General features: G+C 70.2%; 9 non-coding genes across 9 annotated transcripts; all 9 read left to right on the plus strand.

The window, feature by feature from the left end:
• The first annotated feature begins 2,186 nt into the window (after positions 1 to 2,186).
• Positions 2,187 to 2,305, plus strand: LOC141579288 (5S ribosomal RNA). Its single transcript, XR_012510444.1, has one exon. It is a non-coding gene; the product is annotated as a 5S ribosomal RNA (ribosomal RNA).
• Positions 2,306 to 4,494: 2,189 nt separating this feature from the next.
• On the plus strand, positions 4,495 to 4,613 carry LOC141579289 (5S ribosomal RNA). The gene has a single exon (XR_012510445.1). It is a non-coding gene; the product is annotated as a 5S ribosomal RNA (ribosomal RNA).
• Positions 4,614 to 6,809: 2,196 nt separating this feature from the next.
• Positions 6,810 to 6,928, plus strand: LOC141579290 (5S ribosomal RNA). Its single transcript, XR_012510446.1, has one exon. It is a non-coding gene; the product is annotated as a 5S ribosomal RNA (ribosomal RNA).
• Positions 6,929 to 9,161: 2,233 nt separating this feature from the next.
• On the plus strand, positions 9,162 to 9,280 carry LOC141579291 (5S ribosomal RNA). Its single transcript, XR_012510447.1, has one exon. It is a non-coding gene; the product is annotated as a 5S ribosomal RNA (ribosomal RNA).
• Positions 9,281 to 11,510: 2,230 nt separating this feature from the next.
• Positions 11,511 to 11,629, plus strand: LOC141579292 (5S ribosomal RNA). The gene has a single exon (XR_012510448.1). It is a non-coding gene; the product is annotated as a 5S ribosomal RNA (ribosomal RNA).
• Positions 11,630 to 13,808: 2,179 nt separating this feature from the next.
• Positions 13,809 to 13,927, plus strand: LOC141579293 (5S ribosomal RNA). The gene has a single exon (XR_012510449.1). It is a non-coding gene; the product is annotated as a 5S ribosomal RNA (ribosomal RNA).
• A 2,231-nt stretch (positions 13,928 to 16,158) lies between these two features.
• LOC141579294 (5S ribosomal RNA) lies at positions 16,159 to 16,277 on the plus strand. Its single transcript, XR_012510450.1, has one exon. It is a non-coding gene; the product is annotated as a 5S ribosomal RNA (ribosomal RNA).
• A 2,216-nt stretch (positions 16,278 to 18,493) lies between these two features.
• LOC141579296 (5S ribosomal RNA) lies at positions 18,494 to 18,612 on the plus strand. The gene has a single exon (XR_012510452.1). It is a non-coding gene; the product is annotated as a 5S ribosomal RNA (ribosomal RNA).
• A 2,243-nt stretch (positions 18,613 to 20,855) lies between these two features.
• LOC141579297 (5S ribosomal RNA) lies at positions 20,856 to 20,974 on the plus strand. Its single transcript, XR_012510453.1, has one exon. It is a non-coding gene; the product is annotated as a 5S ribosomal RNA (ribosomal RNA).
• Positions 20,975 to 21,032: the final 58 nt, after the last annotated feature.

The following is a 21,032-nucleotide window of genomic DNA, read 5'->3' on the forward strand; positions in this document are numbered from 1 at the left end:
TTTTTTTTTTTTTTTTTTTTTTTGGCCTCCTGCCTCCCTCTCCTTTAGCCGCCGCCCCTGTCCCCAAGGCGGCTCCCCGCAGGCCCGAGCACCTCCTGACCCTCCCCCCCACCCCCACGCCACGCCCGCGCAGCCCACGGCCTGCCCCGACCGCGCGGCAGGCAGGCAGGCGGGCGCACAGGCAGCGGCTTCCCTGCCCCTTGGACCTCGCAGCCCCGGCCCCCCACAGCCCCCACAGCCCCCCGGCCCTCCCCTGGGGGGACTGTGAGGCGGGAGGGGCGACGGCCCGACCGCGACTCCGCCGCAGGCCTGGGCTCCCTCGGTCCGTCCTCGTCCTCGTCCTCCTGCCGCCCGCGGCCCGCGAGCCCTCTCGACGTCCAACGGCGCCCAGCCGCCGGCTGCCCGCCCCAAGTCGACGCCAGCGCCCGCCCGCCGAGACCGCCTTCTCTCCACCAGCCTTGGCCTGCTCTCCCCAGGGAAGGAAAGGACGTTCCCGTCCTTCGCCCGGCAGGGCCACGCCCACCGGTCGCCCCTCCGTGTCCCTTGGAACCTGGGCCCCGCCAGAGCCACTTCGTGCGTTGGCCCTCCAGTTCCACGACGCCCCCCTCGGCACACGCCCGTCGCCGCTGCTCTCCAGCAACAGCCACCCAGGCGCACTCAAGCAAGTCCGGGCGCGCCCGGCCCAGAGAGGCCCGGAGTCGGAACCGACGGCCAGAGAGACAGAGAGACGACGGAAAGCAGGACGACGACACGAAAACCCACCCACCGGGACACGCACACTGCCGCCGACACGCTGACCTGCGCACACCCACCGCCGGCGGGACCGTCTCGTCTGTCTGTGCCGGGCCCCCGGCCCGCGGCTCCCGGGGAAGGAACCCGAGCAGCGCGCAGAACGGGACTCCTGAGACGTCGTCTGGGAGTCCTGGGGCCCCGCGGGGGACTGCCAGCCCCAAGGCACCTACCTGCCTCCTGCCCGGGGTGCCGCCCAAGCACCACCACCCTGCCTAGGGGAAGCTCCGTCTTCAGCAGAGGCTCATCTGCGGCTCGGCAAGGTCTGTGACAAGAGCATCTGTCCCGGGTGTGTCTGTCTGCTTCTGGGTCCAGCGTTGCCCCCTCCGTCTCCCTCTCTCCCTCTCTCTGTCAAACTCTTGTCTCTCTGTCAGTCTGTCTCTGGTCTCTTTCTCTGTCTCTGTCTCTGCCTCTGCCTCTGCCTCTGTCACCCCCTCACCCCCCACCCCCTCCCAGAACGCACCCCCGGCGCCGCCTGTCTCTCCACCACTGTGTCTCCTTCCTCTCTTTCTCCCTCTCACCATAGCCTCTCACGTTTGCTCTCACTCTGGCTCTCCTGGAGCAGCTGGCTTATGCTCCCTCTCTTCCCCTCCGTTTGTCTGGGTTGGGGGTGGGGGTGGAGGGGTGTGTGTCTAGATGTGTGTTTTCAGTGTGTGTGTGTGTGTCTGTGTGTGTGTGTGTGTGTGTGTGTGTGTGTGTGTGTGTGTCTGTGTGTGTGTGTGTGTGTGTGTGTGCGCGTGTGCGTGCGTGCGTGCGCGTCTGCGTGGGCCGGCGCGCGCTCCTGTCCGTCCGATCGTCCGTCCTTCGGTCCGTCCCGTCTTTCTCAGCCCTCTCTGCAAGGGGCTGTCTTCTTTCGCCACGGGGGCTGGGCAGGGAGGCCCGCTAACGCCCACCGGCCCGGTGTGGGGTGAAGGGTGGGGCGGGGTGGGGCGTCGGGCCCGGGCTGATGCCTTCCCTCCCGCCGCGACGGAGGTACTGGGTGGGTTTGGGCAAGTTGGTGGAGGCAGGAGGGGCGGCCAAGGTCCGCGCTGGGCTACGCCTAGGCCCGGAGGTGGGTGGGTGGGGCTCAAGGGCCGGCCGGCCGGCGGCCCGGAGGCCCGGAGGCCCGGGTCCGGACGCCTCCGGGGCCACTTGCCCCTGCCAGCGAGCCTGATGCGTGGATCCGAGCTGGGACGGGCCTGGAGAGTCCCGGGGTGGGCGGGAGGCGCTGGGAGGCGGGCGGCAGGCGCGCGGTGCGCTCTGCGCTCTGCGCTGTGTGCGCTGAGTGCAGGGCGCGGTGGCTTGGCTTGGCTTGGCTTGGCTCGGCTCGGCTCGGCTCGGCCCGGCCCGGGCCGGCCGAGGCGGCGGCAGGGAAGGCGCAGCGCGGGCTCTTGAGGCGCCGCGCGGCTCCTGCCGCTGTCTACGGCCATACCACCCTGAACGCGCCCGATCTCGTCTGATCTCGGAAGCTAAGCAGGGTCGGGCCTGGTTAGTACTTGGATGGGAGACCGCCTGGGAATACCGGGTGCTGTAGGCTTTTTTTTTTTTTTTTTTTTTTTGGCCTCCTGCCTCCCTCTCCTTTAGACGCCGCCCCTGTCCCCAAGGCGGCTCCCCGCAGGCCCGAGCACCTCCTGACCCTCCCCCCCACCCCCACGCCACGCCCGCGCAGCCCACGGCCTGCCCCGACCGCGCGGCAGGCAGGCAGGCGGGCGCACAGGCAGCGGCTTCCCTGCCCCTTGGACCTCGCAGCCCCGGCCCCCCACAGCCCCCACAGCCCCCCGGCCCTCCCCTGGGGGGACTGTGAGGCGGGAGGGGCGACGGCCCGACCGCGACTCCGCCGCAGGCCTGGGCTCCCTCGGTCCGTCCTCGTCCTCGTCCTCCTGCCGCCCGCGGCCCGCGAGCCCTCTCGACGTCCAACGGCGCCCAGCCGCCGGCTGCCCGCCCCAAGTCGACGCCAGCGCCCGCCCGCCGAGACCGCCTTCTCTCCACCAGCCTTGGCCTGCTCTCCCCAGGGAAGGAAAGGACGTTCCCGTCCTTCGCCCGGCAGGGCCACGCCCACCGGTCGCCCCTCCGTGTCCCTTGGAACCTGGGCCCCGCCAGAGCCACTTCGTGCGTTGGCCCTCCAGTTCCACGACGCCCCCCTCGGCACACGCCCGTCGCCGCTGCTCTCCAGCAACAGCCACCCAGGCGCACTCAAGCAAGTCCGGGCGCGCCCGGCCCAGAGAGGCCCGGAGTCGGAACCGACGGCCAGAGAGACAGAGAGACGACGGAAAGCAGGACGACGACACGAAAACCCACCCACCGGGACACGCACACTGCCGCCGACACGCTGACCTGCGCACACCCACCGCCGGCGGGACCGTCTCGTCTGTCTGTGCCGGGCCCCCGGCCCGCGGCTCCCGGGGAAGGAACCCGAGCAGCGCGCAGAACGGGACTCCTGAGACGTCGTCTGGGAGTCCTGGGGCCCCGCGGGGGACTGCCAGCCCCAAGGCACCTACCTGCCTCCTGCCCGGGGTGCCGCCCAAGCACCACCACCCTGCCTAGGGGAAGCTCCGTCTTCAGCAGAGGCTCATCTGCGGCTCGGCAAGGTCTGTGACAAGAGCATCTGTCCCGGGTGTGTCTGTCTGCTTCTGGGTCCAGCGTTGCCCCCTCCGTCTCCCTCTCTCCCTCTCTCTGTCAAACTCTTGTCTCTCTGTCAGTCTGTCTCTGGTCTCTTTCTCTGTCTCTGTCTCTGCCTCTGCCTCTGCCTCTGTCACCCCCTCACCCCCCACCCCCTCCCAGAACGCACCCCCGGCGCCGCCTGTCTCTCCACCACTGTGTCTCCTTCCTCTCTTTCTCCCTCTCACCATAGCCTCTCACGTTTGCTCTCACTCTGGCTCTCCTGGAGCAGCTGGCTTATGCTCCCTCTCTTCCCCTCCGTTTGTCTGGGTTGGGGGTGGGGGTGGAGGGGTGTGTGTCTAGATGTGTGTTTTCAGTGTGTGTGTGTGTGTCTGTGTGTGTGTGTGTGTGTGTGTGTGTGTGTGTGTGTGTCTGTGTGTGTGTGTGTGTGTGTGTGCGCGTGTGCGTGCGTGCGTGCGCGTCTGCGTGGGCCGGCGCGCGCTCCTGTCCGTCCGATCGTCCGTCCTTCGGTCCGTCCCGTCTTTCTCAGCCCTCTCTGCAAGGGGCTGTCTTCTTTCGCCACGGGGGCTGGGCAGGGAGGCCCGCTAACGCCCACCGGCCCGGTGTGGGGTGAAGGGTGGGGCGGGGTGGGGCGTCGGGCCCGGGCTGATGCCTTCCCTCCCGCCGCGACGGAGGTACTGGGTGGGTTTGGGCAAGTTGGTGGAGGCAGGAGGGGCGGCCAAGGTCCGCGCTGGGCTACGCCTAGGCCCGGAGGTGGGTGGGTGGGGCTCAAGGGCCGGCCGGCCGGCGGCCCGGAGGCCCGGAGGCCCGGAGGCCCGGGTCCGGACGCCTCCGGGGCCACTTGCCCCTGCCAGCGAGCCTGATGCGTGGATCCGAGCTGGGACGGGCCTGGAGAGTCCCGGGGTGGGCGGGAGGCGCTGGGAGGCGGGCGGCAGGCGCGCGGTGCGCTCTGCGCTCTGCGCTGTGTGCGCTGAGTGCAGGGCGCGGTGGCTTGGCTTGGCTTGGCTTGGCTCGGCTCGGCTCGGCTCGGCCCGGCCCGGGCCGGCCGAGGCGGCGGCAGGGAAGGCGCAGCGCGGGCTCTTGAGGCGCCGCGCGGCTCCTGCCGCTGTCTACGGCCATACCACCCTGAACGCGCCCGATCTCGTCTGATCTCGGAAGCTAAGCAGGGTCGGGCCTGGTTAGTACTTGGATGGGAGACCGCCTGGGAATACCGGGTGCTGTAGGCTTTTTTTTTTTTTTTTTTTTTTTTGGCCTCCTGCCTCCCTCTCCTTTAGCCGCCGCCCCTGTCCCCAAGGCGGCTCCCCGCAGGCCCGAGCACCTCCTGACCCTCCCCCCCACCCCCACGCCACGCCCGCGCAGCCCACGGCCTGCCCCGACCGCGCGGCAGGCAGGCAGGCGGGCGCACAGGCAGCGGCTTCCCTGCCCCTTGGACCTCGCAGCCCCGGCCCCCCACAGCCCCCACAGCCCCCCGGCCCTCCCCTGGGGGGACTGTGAGGCGGGAGGGGCGACGGCCCGACCGCGACTCCGCCGCAGGCCTGGGCTCCCTCGGTCCGTCCTCGTCCTCGTCCTCCTGCCGCCCGCGGCCCGCGAGCCCTCTCGACGTCCAACGGCGCCCAGCCGCCGGCTGCCCGCCCCAAGTCGACGCCAGCGCCCGCCCGCCGAGACCGCCTTCTCTCCACCAGCCTTGGCCTGCTCTCCCCAGGGAAGGAAAGGACGTTCCCGTCCTTCGCCCGGCAGGGCCACGCCCACCGGTCGCCCCTCCGTGTCCCTTGGAACCTGGGCCCCGCCAGAGCCACTTCGTGCGTTGGCCCTCCAGTTCCACGACGCCCCCCTCGGCACACGCCCGTCGCCGCTGCTCTCCAGCAACAGCCACCCAGGCGCACTCAAGCAAGTCCGGGCGCGCCCGGCCCAGAGAGGCCCGGAGTCGGAACCGACGGCCAGAGAGACAGAGAGACGACGGAAAGCAGGACGACGACACGAAAACCCACCCACCGGGACACGCACACTGCCGCCGACACGCTGACCTGCGCACACCCACCGCCGGCGGGACCGTCTCGTCTGTCTGTGCCGGGCCCCCGGCCCGCGGCTCCCGGGGAAGGAACCCGAGCAGCGCGCAGAACGGGACTCCTGAGACGTCGTCTGGGAGTCCTGGGGCCCCGCGGGGGACTGCCAGCCCCAAGGCACCTACCTGCCTCCTGCCCGGGGTGCCGCCCAAGCACCACCACCCTGCCTAGGGGAAGCTCCGTCTTCAGCAGAGGCTCATCTGCGGCTCGGCAAGGTCTGTGACAAGAGCATCTGTCCCGGGTGTGTCTGTCTGCTTCTGGGTCCAGCGTTGCCCCCTCCGTCTCCCTCTCTCCCTCTCTCTGTCAAACTCTTGTCTCTCTGTCAGTCTGTCTCTGGTCTCTTTCTCTGTCTCTGTCTCTGCCTCTGCCTCTGCCTCTGTCACCCCCTCACCCCCCACCCCCTCCCAGAACGCACCCCCGGCGCCGCCTGTCTCTCCACCACTGTGTCTCCTTCCTCTCTTTCTCCCTCTCACCATAGCCTCTCACGTTTGCTCTCACTCTGGCTCTCCTGGAGCAGCTGGCTTATGCTCCCTCTCTTCCCCTCCGTTTGTCTGGGTTGGGGGTGGGGGTGGAGGGGTGTGTGTCTAGATGTGTGTTTTCAGTGTGTGTGTGTGTGTCTGTGTGTGTGTGTGTGTGTGTGTGTGTGTGTGTGTGTGTGTGTGTCTGTGTGTGTGTGTGTGTGTGTGTGCGCGTGTGCGTGCGTGCGTGCGCGTCTGCGTGGGCCGGCGCGCGCTCCTGTCCGTCCGATCGTCCGTCCTTCGGTCCGTCCCGTCTTTCTCAGCCCTCTCTGCAAGGGGCTGTCTTCTTTCGCCACGGGGGCTGGGCAGGGAGGCCCGCTAACGCCCACCGGCCCGGTGTGGGGTGAAGGGTGGGGCGGGGTGGGGCGTCGGGCCCGGGCTGATGCCTTCCCTCCCGCCGCGACGGAGGTACTGGGTGGGTTTGGGCAAGTTGGTGGAGGCAGGAGGGGCGGCCAAGGTCCGCGCTGGGCTACGCCTAGGCCCGGAGGTGGGTGGGTGGGGCTCAAGGGCCGGCCGGCCGGCGGCCCGGAGGCCCGGAGGCCCGGAGGCCCGGGTCCGGACGCCTCCGGGGCCACTTGCCCCTGCCAGCGAGCCTGATGCGTGGATCCGAGCTGGGACGGGCCTGGAGAGTCCCGGGGTGGGCGGGAGGCGCTGGGAGGCGGGCGGCAGGCGCGCGGTGCGCTCTGCGCTCTGCGCTGTGTGCGCTGAGTGCAGGGCGCGGTGGCTTGGCTTGGCTTGGCTTGGCTCGGCTCGGCTCGGCTCGGCCCGGCCCGGGCCGGCCGAGGCGGCGGCAGGGAAGGCGCAGCGCGGGCTCTTGAGGCGCCGCGCGGCTCCTGCCGCTGTCTACGGCCATACCACCCTGAACGCGCCCGATCTCGTCTGATCTCGGAAGCTAAGCAGGGTCGGGCCTGGTTAGTACTTGGATGGGAGACCGCCTGGGAATACCGGGTGCTGTAGGCTTTTTTTTTTTTTTTTGGCCTCCTGCCTCCCTCTCCTTTAGCCGCCGCCCCTGTCCCCAAGGCGGCTCCCCGCAGGCCCGAGCACCTCCTGACCCTCCCCCCAACCCCCACGCCACGCCCGCGCAGCCCACGGCCTGCCCCGACCCCGCGGCAGGCAGGCAGGCAGGCAGGCAGCCGGCCAGCCAGCCGGCCGGCCTGCCTGCATTCCGGCAGGCGCACAGGCAGCCGCTTCCCTGCCCCTTGGACCTCGCAGCCCCGGCCCCCCACAGCCCCCACAGCCCCCCGGCCCTCCCCTGGGGGGACTGTGAGGCGGGAGGGGCGACGGCCCGACCGCGACTCCGCCGCAGGCCTGGGCTCCCTCGGTCCGTCCTCGTCCTCGTCCTCCTGCCGCCCGCGGCCCGCGAGCCCTCTCGACGTCCAACGGCGCCCAGCCGCCGGCTGCCCGCCCCATGTCGACGCCAGCGCCCGCCCGCCGAGACCGCCTTCTCTCCACCAGCCTTGGCCTGCTCTCCCCAGGGAAGGAAAGGACGTTCCCGTCCTTCGCCCGGCAGGGCCACGCCCACCGGTCGCCCCTCCGTGTCCCTTGGAACCTGGGCCCCGCCAGAGCCACTTCGTGCGTTGGCCCTCCAGTTCCACGACGCCCCCCTCGGCACACGCCCGTCGCCGCTGCTCTCCAGCAACAGCCAGCCAGGCGCACTCAAGCAAGTCCGGGCGCGCCCGGCCCAGAGAGGCCCGGAGTCGGAACCGACGGCCAGAGAGACAGAGAGACGACGGAAAGCAGGACGACGACACGAAAACCCACCCACCGGGACACGCACACTGCCGCCGACACGCTGACCTGCGCACACCCACCGCCGGCGGGACCGTCTCGTCTGTCTGTGCCGGGCCCCCGGCCCGCGGCTCCCGGGGAAGGAACCCGAGCAGCGCGCAGAACGGGACTCCTGAGACGTCGTCTGGGAGTCCTGGGGCCCCGCGGGGGACTGCCAGCCCCAAGGCACCTACCTGCCTCCTGCCCGGGGTGCCGCCCAAGCACCACCACCCTGCCTAGGGGAAGCTCCGTCTTCAGCAGAGGCTCATCTGCGGCTCGGCAAGGTCTGTGACAAGAGCATCTGTCCCGGGTGTGTCTGTCTGCTTCTGGGTCCAGCGTTGCCCCCTCCGTCTCCCTCTCTCCCTCTCTCTGTCAAACTCTTGTCTCTCTGTCAGTCTGTCTCTGGTCTCTTTCTCTGTCTCTGTCTCTGCCTCTGCCTCTGCCTCTGTCACCCCCTCACCCCCCACCCCCTCCCAGAACGCACCCCCGGCGCCGCCTGTCTCTCCACCACTGTGTCTCCTTCCTCTCTTTCTCCCTCTCACCATAGCCTCTCACGTTTGCTCTCACTCTGGCTCTCCTGGAGCAGCTGGCTTATGCTCCCTCTCTTCCCCTCCGTTTGTCTGGGTTGGGGGTGGGGGTGGAGGGGTGTGTGTCTAGATGTGTGTTTTCAGTGTGTGTGTGTGTGTCTGTGTGTGTGTGTGTGTGTGTGTGTGTGTGTGTGTGTGTGTCTGTGTGTGTGTGTGTGTGTGTGTGTGCGCGTGTGCGTGCGTGCGTGCGCGTCTGCGTGGGCCGGCGCGCGCTCCTGTCCGTCCGATCGTCCGTCCTTCGGTCCGTCCCGTCTTTCTCAGCCCTCTCTGCAAGGGGCTGTCTTCTTTCGCCACGGGGGCTGGGCAGGGAGGCCCGCTAACGCCCACCGGCCCGGTGTGGGGTGAAGGGTGGGGCGGGGTGGGGCGTCGGGCCCGGGCTGATGCCTTCCCTCCCGCCGCGACGGAGGTACTGGGTGGGTTTGGGCAAGTTGGTGGAGGCAGGAGGGGCGGCCAAGGTCCGCGCTGGGCTACGCCTAGGCCCGGAGGTGGGTGGGTGGGGCTCAAGGGCCGGCCGGCCGGCGGCCCGGAGGCCCGGAGGCCCGGAGGCCCGGGTCCGGACGCCTCCGGGGCCACTTGCCCCTGCCAGCGAGCCTGATGCGTGGATCCGAGCTGGGACGGGCCTGGAGAGTCCCGGGGTGGGCGGGAGGCGCTGGGAGGCGGGCGGCAGGCGCGCGGTGCGCTCTGCGCTCTGCGCTGTGTGCGCTGAGTGCAGGGCGCGGTGGCTTGGCTTGGCTTGGCTTGGCTCGGCTCGGCTCGGCTCGGCCCGGCCCGGGCCGGCCGAGGCGGCGGCAGGGAAGGCGCAGCGCGGGCTCTTGAGGCGCCGCGCGGCTCCTGCCGCTGTCTACGGCCATACCACCCTGAACGCGCCCGATCTCGTCTGATCTCGGAAGCTAAGCAGGGTCGGGCCTGGTTAGTACTTGGATGGGAGACCGCCTGGGAATACCGGGTGCTGTAGGCTTTTTTTTTTTTTTTTGGCCTCCTGCCTCCCTCTCCTTTAGCCGCCGCCCCTGTCCCCAAGGCGGCTCCCCGCAGGCCCGAGCACCTCCTGACCCTCCCCCCAACCCCCACGCCACGCCCGCGCAGCCCACGGCCTGCCCCGACCCCGCGGCAGGCAGGCAGGCAGGCAGGCAGCCGGCCAGCCAGCCGGCCGGCCTGCCTGCATTCCGGCAGGCGCACAGGCAGCCGCTTCCCTGCCCCTTGGACCTCGCAGCCCCGGCCCCCCACAGCCCCCACAGCCCCCCGGCCCTCCCCTGGGGGGACTGTGAGGCGGGAGGGGCGACGGCCCGACCGCGACTCCGCCGCAGGCCTGGGCTCCCTCGGTCCGTCCTCGTCCTCGTCCTCCTGCCGCCCGCGGCCCGCGAGCCCTCTCGACGTCCAACGGCGCCCAGCCGCCGGCTGCCCGCCCCAAGTCGACGCCAGCGCCCGCCCGCCGAGACCGCCTTCTCTCCACCAGCCTTGGCCTGCTCTCCCCAGGGAAGGAAAGGACGTTCCCGTCCTTCGCCCGGCAGGGCCACGCCCACCGGTCGCCCCTCCGTGTCCCTTGGAACCTGGGCCCCGCCAGAGCCACTTCGTGCGTTGGCCCTCCAGTTCCACGACGCCCCCCTCGGCACACGCCCGTCGCCGCTGCTCTCCAGCAACAGCCAGCCAGGCGCACTCAAGCAAGTCCGGGCGCGCCCGGCCCAGAGAGGCCCGGAGTCGGAACCGACGGCCAGAGAGACAGAGAGACGACGGAAAGCAGGACGACGACACGAAAACCCACCCACCGGGACACGCACACTGCCGCCGACACGCTGACCTGCGCACACCCACCGCCGGCGGGACCGTCTCGTCTGTCTGTGCCGGGCCCCCGGCCCGCGGCTCCCGGGGAAGGAACCCGAGCAGCGCGCAGAACGGGACTCCTGAGACGTCGTCTGGGAGTCCTGGGGCCCCGCGGGGGACTGCCAGCCCCAAGGCACCTACCTGCCTCCTGCCCGGGGTGCCGCCCAAGCACCACCACCCTGCCTAGGGGAAGCTCCGTCTTCAGCAGAGGCTCATCTGCGGCTCGGCAAGGTCTGTGACAAGAGCATCTGTCCCGGGTGTGTCTGTCTGCTTCTGGGTCCAGCGTTGCCCCCTCCGTCTCCCTCTCTCCCTCTCTCTGTCAAACTCTTGTCTCTCTGTCAGTCTGTCTCTGGTCTCTTTCTCTGTCTCTGTCTCTGCCTCTGCCTCTGCCTCTGTCACCCCCTCACCCCCCACCCCCTCCCAGAACGCACCCCCGGCGCCGCCTGTCTCTCCACCACTGTGTCTCCTTCCTCTCTTTCTCCCTCTCACCATAGCCTCTCACGTTTGCTCTCACTCTGGCTCTCCTGGAGCAGCTGGCTTATGCTCCCTCTCTTCCCCTCCGTTTGTCTGGGTTGGGGGTGGGGGTGGAGGGGTGTGTGTCTAGATGTGTGTTTTCAGTGTGTGTGTGTGTGTGTCTGTGTGTGTGTGTGTGTGTGTGTGTGTGTCTGTGTGTGTGTGTGTGTGTATGTGTGTGTGTGTGTATGTGTGCGCGTGTGCGTGCGTGCGTGCGTGCGCGTCTGCGTGGGCCGGCGCGCGCTCCTGTCCGTCCGATCGTCCGTCCTTCGGTCCGTCCCGTCTTTCTCAGCCCTCTCTGCAAGGGGCTGTCTTCTTTCGCCACGGGGGCTGGGCAGGGAGGCCTGCTAACGCCCACCGGCCCGGTGTGGGGTGAAGGGTGGGGCGGGGTGGGGCGTCGGGCCCGGGCTGATGCCTTCCCTCCCGCCGCGACGGAGGTACTGGGTGGGTTTGGGCAAGTTGGTGGAGGCAGGAGGGGCGGCCAAGGTCCGCGCTGGGCTACGCCTAGGCCCGGAGGTGGGTGGGTGGGGCTCAGGGGCCGGCCGGCCGGCGGCCCGGAGGCCCGGAGGCCCGGGTCCGGACGCCTCCGGGGCCACTTGCCCCTGCCAGCGAGCCTGATGCGTGGATCCGAGCTGGGACGGGCCTGGAGAGTCCCGGGGTGGGCGGGAGGCGCTGGGAGGCGGGCGGCAGGCGCGCGGTGCGCTCTGCGCTCTGCGCTGTGTGCGCTGAGTGCAGGGCGCGGTGGCTTGGCTTGGCTTGGCTCGGCTCGGCTCGGCTCGGCCCGGCCCGGGCCGGCCGAGGCGGCGGCAGGGAAGGCGCAGCGCGGGCTCTTGAGGCGCCGCGCGGCTCCTGCCGCTGTCTACGGCCATACCACCCTGAACGCGCCCGATCTCGTCTGATCTCGGAAGCTAAGCAGGGTCGGGCCTGGTTAGTACTTGGATGGGAGACCGCCTGGGAATACCGGGTGCTGTAGGCTTTTTTTTTTTTTTTGGCCTCCTGCCTCCCTCTCCTTTAGCCGCCGCCCCTGTCCCCAAGGCGGCTCCCCGCAGGCCCGAGCACCTCCTGACCCTCCCCCCCACCCCCACGCCACGCCCGCGCAGCCCACGGCCTGCCCCGACCCCGCGGCAGGCAGGCAGGCGGGCGCACAGGCAGCCGCTTCCCTGCCCCTTGGACCTCGCAGCCCCGGCCCCCCACAGCCCCCACAGCCCCCCGGCCCTCCCCTGGGGGGACTGTGAGGCGGGAGGGGCGACGGCCCGACCGCGACTCCGCCGCAGGCCTGGGCTCCCTCGGTCCGTCCTCGTCCTCGTCCTCCTGCCGCCCGCGGCCCGCGAGCCCTCTCGACGTCCAACGGCGCCCAGCCGCCGGCTGCCCGCCCCAAGTCGACGCCAGCGCCCGCCCGCCGAGACCGCCTTCTCTCCACCAGCCTTGGCCTGCTCTCCCCAGGGAAGGAAAGGACGTTCCCGTCCTTCGCCCGGCAGGGCCACGCCCACCGGTCGCCCCTCCGTGTCCCTTGGAACCTGGGCCCCGCCAGAGCCACTTCGTGCGTTGGCCCTCCAGTTCCACGACGCCCCCCTCGGCACACGCCCGTCGCCGCTGCTCTCCAGCAACAGCCACCCAGGCGCACTCAAGCAAGTCCGGGCGCGCCCGGCCCAGAGAGGCCCGGAGTCGGAACCGACGGCCAGAGAGACAGAGAGACGACGGAAAGCAGGACGACGACACGAAAACCCACCCACCGGGACACGCACACTGCCGCCGACACGCTGACCTGCGCACACCCACCGCCGGCGGGACCGTCTCGTCTGTCTGTGCCGGGCCCCCGGCCCGCGGCTCCCGGGGAAGGAACCCGAGCAGCGCGCAGAACGGGACTCCTGAGACGTCGTCTGGGAGTCCTGGGGCCCCGCGGGGGACTGCCAGCCCCAAGGCACCTACCTGCCTCCTGCCCGGGGTGCCGCCCAAGCACCACCACCCTGCCTAGGGGAAGCTCCGTCTTCAGCAGAGGCTCATCTGCGGCTCGGCAAGGTCTGTGACAAGAGCATCTGTCCCGGGTGTGTCTGTCTGCTTCTGGGTCCAGCGTTGCCCCCTCCGTCTCCCTCTCTCCCTCTCTCTGTCAAACTCTTGTCTCTCTGTCAGTCTGTCTCTGGTCTCTTTCTCTGTCTCTGTCTCTGCCTCTGCCTCTGCCTCTGTCACCCCCTCACCCCCCACCCCCTCCCAGAACGCACCCCCGGCGCCGCCTGTCTCTCCACCACTGTGTCTCCTTCCTCTCTTTCTCCCTCTCACCATAGCCTCTCACGTTTGCTCTCACTCTGGCTCTCCTGGAGCAGCTGGCTTATGCTCCCTCTCTTCCCCTCCGTTTGTCTGGGTTGGGGGTGGGGGTGGAGGGGTGTGTGTCTAGATGTGTGTTTTCAGTGTGTGTGTGTGTGTCTGTGTGTGTGTGTGTGTGTGTGTGTGTGTGTGTGTGTCTGTGTGTGTGTGTGTGTGTGTGTGCGCGTGTGCGTGCGTGCGTGCGCGTCTGCGTGGGCCGGCGCGCGCTCCTGTCCGTCCGATCGTCCGTCCTTCGGTCCGTCCCGTCTTTCTCAGCCCTCTCTGCAAGGGGCTGTCTTCTTTCGCCACGGGGGCTGGGCAGGGAGGCCCGCTAACGCCCACCGGCCCGGTGTGGGGTGAAGGGTGGGGCGGGGTGGGGCGTCGGGCCCGGGCTGATGCCTTCCCTCCCGCCGCGACGGAGGTACTGGGTGGGTTTGGGCAAGTTGGTGGAGGCAGGAGGGGCGGCCAAGGTCCGCGCTGGGCTACGCCTAGGCCCGGAGGTGGGTGGGTGGGGCTCAAGGGCCGGCCGGCCGGCGGCCCGGAGGCCCGGAGGCCCGGAGGCCCGGGTCCGGACGCCTCCGGGGCCACTTGCCCCTGCCAGCGAGCCTGATGCGTGGATCCGAGCTGGGACGGGCCTGGAGAGTCCCGGGGTGGGCGGGAGGCGCTGGGAGGCGGGCGGCAGGCGCGCGGTGCGCTCTGCGCTCTGCGCTGTGTGCGCTGAGTGCAGGGCGCGGTGGCTTGGCTTGGCTTGGCTTGGCTCGGCTCGGCTCGGCTCGGCCCGGCCCGGGCCGGCCGAGGCGGCGGCAGGGAAGGCGCAGCGCGGGCTCTTGAGGCGCCGCGCGGCTCCTGCCGCTGTCTACGGCCATACCACCCTGAACGCGCCCGATCTCGTCTGATCTCGGAAGCTAAGCAGGGTCGGGCCTGGTTAGTACTTGGATGGGAGACCGCCTGGGAATACCGGGTGCTGTAGGCTTTTTTTTTTTTTTTTGGCCTCCTGCCTCCCTCTCCTTTAGCCGCCGCCCCTGTCCCCAAGGCGGCTCCCCGCAGGCCCGAGCACCTCCTGACCCTCCCCCCAACCCCCACGCCACGCCCGCGCAGCCCACGGCCTGCCCCGACCCCGCGGCAGGCAGGCAGGCAGGCAGGCAGCCGGCCAGCCAGCCGGCCGGCCTGCCTGCATTCCGGCAGGCGCACAGGCAGCCGCTTCCCTGCCCCTTGGACCTCGCAGCCCCGGCCCCCCACAGCCCCCACAGCCCCCCGGCCCTCCCCTGGGGGGACTGTGAGGCGGGAGGGGCGACGGCCCGACCGCGACTCCGCCGCAGGCCTGGGCTCCCTCGGTCCGTCCTCGTCCTCGTCCTCCTGCCGCCCGCGGCCCGCGAGCCCTCTCGACGTCCAACGGCGCCCAGCCGCCGGCTGCCCGCCCCAAGTCGACGCCAGCGCCCGCCCGCCGAGACCGCCTTCTCTCCACCAGCCTTGGCCTGCTCTCCCCAGGGAAGGAAAGGACGTTCCCGTCCTTCGCCCGGCAGGGCCACGCCCACCGGTCGCCCCTCCGTGTCCCTTGGAACCTGGGCCCCGCCAGAGCCACTTCGTGCGTTGGCCCTCCAGTTCCACGACGCCCCCCTCGGCACACGCCCGTCGCCGCTGCTCTCCAGCAACAGCCAGCCAGGCGCACTCAAGCAAGTCCGGGCGCGCCCGGCCCAGAGAGGCCCGGAGTCGGAACCGACGGCCAGAGAGACAGAGAGACGACGGAAAGCAGGACGACGACACGAAAACCCACCCACCGGGACACGCACACTGCCGCCGACACGCTGACCTGCGCACACCCACCGCCGGCGGGACCGTCTCGTCTGTCTGTGCCGGGCCCCCGGCCCGCGGCTCCCGGGGAAGGAACCCGAGCAGCGCGCAGAACGGGACTCCTGAGACGTCGTCTGGGAGTCCTGGGGCCCCGCGGGGGACTGCCAGCCCCAAGGCACCTACCTGCCTCCTGCCCGGGGTGCCGCCCAAGCACCACCACCCTGCCTAGGGGAAGCTCCGTCTTCAGCAGAGGCTCATCTGCGGCTCGGCAAGGTCTGTGACAAGAGCATCTGTCCCGGGTGTGTCTGTCTGCTTCTGGGTCCAGCGTTGCCCCCTCCGTCTCCCTCTCTCCCTCTCTCTGTCAAACTCTTGTCTCTCTGTCAGTCTGTCTCTGGTCTCTTTCTCTGTCTCTGTCTCTGCCTCTGCCTCTGCCTCTGTCACCCCCTCACCCCCCACCCCCTCCCAGAACGCACCCCCGGCGCCGCCTGTCTCTCCACCACTGTGTCTCCTTCCTCTCTTTCTCCCTCTCACCATAGCCTCTCACGTTTGCTCTCACTCTGGCTCTCCTGGAGCAGCTGGCTTATGCTCCCTCTCTTCCCCTCCGTTTGTCTGGGTTGGGGGTGGGGGTGGAGGGGTGTGTGTCTAGATGTGTGTTTTCAGTGTGTGTGTGTGTGTCTGTGTGTGTGTGTGTGTGTGTGTGTGTGTGTGTGTGTGTCTGTGTGTGTGTGTGTGTGTGTGTGTGCGCGTGTGCGTGCGTGCGTGCGCGTCTGCGTGGGCCGGCGCGCGCTCCTGTCCGTCCGATCGTCCGTCCTTCGGTCCGTCCCGTCTTTCTCAGCCCTCTCTGCAAGGGGCTGTCTTCTTTCGCCACGGGGGCTGGGCAGGGAGGCCCGCTAACGCCCACCGGCCCGGTGTGGGGTGAAGGGTGGGGCGGGGTGGGGCGTCGGGCCCGGGCTGATGCCTTCCCTCCCGCCGCGACGGAGGTACTGGGTGGGTTTGGGCAAGTTGGTGGAGGCAGGAGGGGCGGCCAAGGTCCGCGATGGGCTACGCCTAGGCCCGGAGGTGGGTGGGTGGGGCTCAAGGGCCGGCCGGCCGGCGGCCCGGAGGCCCGGAGGCCCGGAGGCCCGGGTCCGGACGCCTCCGGGGCCACTTGCCCCTGCCAGCGAGCCTGATGCGTGGATCCGAGCTGGGACGGGCCTGGAGAGTCCCGGGGTGGGCGGGAGGCGCTGGGAGGCGGGCGGCAGGCGCGCGGTGCGCTCTGCGCTCTGCGCTGTGTGCGCTGAGTGCAGGGCGCGGTGGCTTGGCTTGGCTTGGCTTGGCTCGGCTCGGCTCGGCTCGGCCCGGCCCGGGCCGGCCGAGGCGGCGGCAGGGAAGGCGCAGCGCGGGCTCTTGAGGCGCCGCGCGGCTCCTGCCGCTGTCTACGGCCATACCACCCTGAACGCGCCCGATCTCGTCTGATCTCGGAAGCTAAGCAGGGTCGGGCCTGGTTAGTACTTGGATGGGAGACCGCCTGGGAATACCGGGTGCTGTAGGCTTTTTTTTTTTTTTTTGGCCTCCTGCCTCCCTCTCCTTTAGCCGCCGCCCCTGTCCCCAAGGCGGCTCCCCGCAGGCCCGAGCACCTCCTGACCCTCCCCCCAACCCCCACGCCACGCCCGCGCAGCCCACGGCCTGCCCCGACCCCGCGGCAGGCAGGCAGGCAGGCAGGCAGCCGGCCAGCCAGCCGGCCGGCCTGCCTGCATTCCGGCAGGCGCACAGGCAGCCGCTTCCCTGCCCCTTGGACCTCGCAGCCCCGGCCCCCCACAGCCCCCACAGCCCCCCGGCCCTCCCCTGGGGGGACTGTGAGGCGGGAGGGGCGACGGCCCGACCGCGACTCCGCCGCAGGCCTGGGCTCCCTCGGTCCGTCCTCGTCCTCGTCCTCCTGCCGCCCGCGGCCCGCGAGCCCTCTCGACGTCCAACGGCGCCCAGCCGCCGGCTGCCCGCCCCAAGTCGACGCCAGCGCCCGCCCGCCGAGACCGCCTTCTCTCCACCAGCCTTGGCCTGCTCTCCCCAGGGAAGGAAAGGACGTTCCCGTCCTTCGCCCGGCAGGGCCACGCCCACCGGTCGCCCCTCCGTGTCCCTTGGAACCTGGGCCCCGCCAGAGCCACTTCGTGCGTTGGCCCTCCAGTTCCACGACGCCCCCCTCGGCACACGCCCGTCGCCGCTGCTCTCCAGCAACAGCCAGCCAGGCGCACTCAAGCAAGTCCGGGCGCGCCCGGCCCAGAGAGGCCCGGAGTCGGAACCGACGGCCAGAGAGACAGAGAGACGACGGAAAGCAGGACGACGACACGAAAACCCACCCACCGGGACACGCACACTGCCGCCGACACGCTGACCTGCGCACACCCACCGCCGGCGGGACCGTCTCGTCTGTCTGTGCCGGGCCCCCGGCCCGCGGCTCCCGGGGAAGGAACCCGAGCAGCGCGCAGAACGGGACTCCTGAGACGTCGTCTGGGAGTCCTGGGGCCCCGCGGGGGACTGCCAGCCCCAAGGCACCTACCTGCCTCCTGCCCGGGGTGCCGCCCAAGCACCACCACCCTGCCTAGGGGAAGCTCCGTCTTCAGCAGAGGCTCATCTGCGGCTCGGCAAGGTCTGTGACAAGAGCATCTGTCCCGGGTGTGTCTGTCTGCTTCTGGGTCCAGCGTTGCCCCCTCCGTCTCCCTCTCTCCCTCTCTCTGTCAAACTCTTGTCTCTCTGTCAGTCTGTCTCTGGTCTCTTTCTCTGTCTCTGTCTCTGCCTCTGCCTCTGTCACCCCCTCACCCCCCACCCCCTCCCAGAACGCACCCCCGGCGCCGCCTGTCTCTCCACCACTGTGTCTCCTTCCTCTCTTTCTCCCTCTCACCATAGCCTCTCACGTTTGCTCTCACTCTGGCTCTCCTGGAGCAGCTGGCTTATGCTCCCTCTCTTCCCCTCCGTTTGTCTGGGTTGGGGGTGGGGGTGGAGGGGTGTGTGTCTAGATGTGTGTTTTCAGTGTGTGTGTGTGTGTCTGTGTGTGTGTGTGTGTGTGTGTGTGTGTGTGTGTGTGTGTGTCTGTGTGTGTGTGTGTGTGTGTGTGTGCGCGTGTGCGTGCGTGCGTGCGCGTCTGCGTGGGCCGGCGCGCGCTCCTGTCCGTCCGATCGTCCGTCCTTCGGTCCGTCCCGTCTTTCTCAGCCCTCTCTGCAAGGGGCTGTCTTCTTTCGCCACGGGGGCTGGGCAGGGAGGCCCGCTAACGCCCACCGGCCCGGTGTGGGGTGAAGGGTGGGGCGGGGTGGGGCGTCGGGCCCGGGCTGATGCCTTCCCTCCCGCCGCGACGGAGGTACTGGGTGGGTTTGGGCAAGTTGGTGGAGGCAGGAGGGGCGGCCAAGGTCCGCGCTGGGCTACGCCTAGGCCCGGAGGTGGGTGGGTGGGGCTCAAGGGCCGGCCGGCCGGCGGCCCGGAGGCCCGGAGGCCCGGGTCCGGACGCCTCCGGGGCCACTTGCCCCTGCCAGCGAGCCTGATGCGTGGATCCGAGCTGGGACGGGCCTGGAGAGTCCCGGGGTGGGCGGGAGGCGCTGGGAGGCGGGCGGCAGGCGCGCGGTGCGCTCTGCGCTCTGCGCTGTGTGCGCTGAGTGCAGGGCGCGGTGGCTTGGCTTGGCTTGGCTTGGCTCGGCTCGGCTCGGCCCGGCCCGGGCCGGCCGAGGCGGCGGCAGGGAAGGCGCAGCGCGGGCTCTTGAGGCGCCGCGCGGCTCCTGCCGCTGTCTACGGCCATACCACCCTGAACGCGCCCGATCTCGTCTGATCTCGGAAGCTAAGCAGGGTCGGGCCTGGTTAGTACTTGGATGGGAGACCGCCTGGGAATACCGGGTGCTGTAGGCTTTTTTTTTTTTTTTTGGCCTCCTGCCTCCCTCTCCTTTAGCCGCCGCCCCTGTCCCCAAGGCGGCTCCCCGCAGGCCCGAGCACCTCCTGACCCTCCCCCCAACCCCCACGCCACGCCCGCGCAGCCCACGGCCTGCCCCGACCCCGCGGCAGGCAGGCAGGCAGGCAGGCAGCCGGCCAGCCAGCCGGCCGGCCTGCCTGCATTCCGGCAGGCGCACAGGCAGCCGCTTCCCTGCCCCTTGGACCTCGCAGCCCCGGCCCCCCACAGCCCCCACAGCCCCCCGGCCCTCCCCTGGGGGGACTGTGAGGCGGGAGGGGCGACGGCCCGACCGCGACTCCGCCGCAGGCCTGGGCTCCCTCGGTCCGTCCTCGTCCTCGTCCTCCTGCCGCCCGCGGCCCGCGAGCCCTCTCGACGTCCAACGGCGCCCAGCCGCCGGCTGCCCGCCCCAAGTCGACGCCAGCGCCCGCCCGCCGAGACCGCCTTCTCTCCACCAGCCTTGGCCTGCTCTCCCCAGGGAAGGAAAGGACGTTCCCGTCCTTCGCCCGGCAGGGCCACGCCCACCGGTCGCCCCTCCGTGTCCCTTGGAACCTGGGCCCCGCCAGAGCCACTTCGTGCGTTGGCCCTCCAGTTCCACGACGCCCCCCTCGGCACACGCCCGTCGCCGCTGCTCTCCAGCAACAGCCAGCCAGGCGCACTCAAGCAAGTCCGGGCGCGCCCGGCCCAGAGAGGCCCGGAGTCGGAACCGACGGCCAGAGAGACAGAGAGACGACGGAAAGCAGGACGACGACACGAAACCCCACCCACCGGGACACGCACACTGCCGCCGACACGCTGACCTGCGCACACCCACCGCCGGCGGGACCGTCTCGTCTGTCTGTGCCGGGCCCCCGGCCCGCGGCTCCCGGGGAAGGAACCCGAGCAGCGCGCAGAACGGGACTCCTGAGACGTCGTCTGGGAGTCCTGGGGCCCCGCGGGGGACTGCCAGCCCCAAGGCACCTACCTGCCTCCTGCCCGGGGTGCCGCCCAAGCACCACCACCCTGCCTAGGGGAAGCTCCGTCTTCAGCAGAGGCTCATCTGCGGCTCGGCAAGGTCTGTGACAAGAGCATCTGTCCCGGGTGTGTCTGTCTGCTTCTGGGTCCAGCGTTGCCCCCTCCGTCTCCCTCTCTCCCTCTCTCTGTCAAACTCTTGTCTCTCTGTCAGTCTGTCTCTGGTCTCTTTCTCTGTCTCTGTCTCTGCCTCTGCCTCTGCCTCTGTCACCCCCTCACCCCCCACCCCCTCCCAGAACGCACCCCCGGCGCCGCCTGTCTCTCCACCACTGTGTCTCCTTCCTCTCTTTCTCCCTCTCACCATAGCCTCTCACGTTTGCTCTCACTCTGGCTCTCCTGGAGCAGCTGGCTTATGCTCCCTCTCTTCCCCTCCGTTTGTCTGGGTTGGGGGTGGGGGTGGAGGGGTGTGTGTCTAGATGTGTGTTTTCAGTGTGTGTGTGTGTGTGTCTGTGTGTGTGTGTGTGTGTGTGTGTGTGTGTGTGTGTGTATGTGTGTGTGTGTGTGTATGTGTGTGTGTGTGTATGTGTGCGCGTGTGCGTGCGTGCGTGCGTGCGCGTCTGCGTGGGCCGGCGCGCGCTCCTGTCCGTCCGATCGTCCGTCCTTCGGTCCGTCCCGTCTTTCTCAGCCCTCTCTGCAAGGGGCTGTCTTCTTTCGCCACGGGGGCTGGGCAGGGAGGCCCGCTAACGCCCACCGGCCCGGTGTGGGGTGAAGGGTGGGGCGGGGTGGGGCGTCGGGCCCGGGCTGATGCCTTCCCTCCCGCCGCGACGGAGGTACTGGGTGGGTTTGGGCAAGTTGGTGGAGGCAGGAGGGGCGGCCAAGGTCCGCGCTGGGCTACGCCTAGGCCCGGAGGTGGGTGGGTGGGGCTCAGGGGCCGGCCGGCCGGCGGCCCGGAGGCCCGGAGGCCCGGGTCCGGACGCCTCCGGGGCCACTTGCCCCTGCCAGCGAGCCTGATGCGTGGATCCGAGCTGGGACGGGCCTGGAGAGTCCCGGGGTGGGCGGGAGGCGCTGGGAGGCGGGCGGCAGGCGCGCGGTGCGCTCTGCGCTCTGCGCTGTGTGCGCTGAGTGCAGGGCGCGGTGGCTTGGCTTGGCTTGGCTTGGCTCGGCTCGGCTCGGCTCGGCCCGGCCCGGGCCGGCCGAGGCGGCGGCAGGGAAGGCGCAGCGCGGGCTCTTGAGGCGCCGCGCGGCTCCTGCCGCTGTCTACGGCCATACCACCCTGAACGCGCCCGATCTCGTCTGATCTCGGAAGCTAAGCAGGGTCGGGCCTGGTTAGTACTTGGATGGGAGACCGCCTGGGAATACCGGGTGCTGTAGGGCTTTTTTTTTTTTTTTGGCCTCCTGCCTCCCTCTCCTTTAGCCGCCGCCCCTGTCCCCA

Source organism: Camelus bactrianus, chromosome 11 (assembly GCF_048773025.1).
Source record: "Camelus bactrianus isolate YW-2024 breed Bactrian camel chromosome 11, ASM4877302v1, whole genome shotgun sequence".
NCBI lineage: Eukaryota > Metazoa > Chordata > Mammalia > Artiodactyla > Camelidae > Camelus > Camelus bactrianus.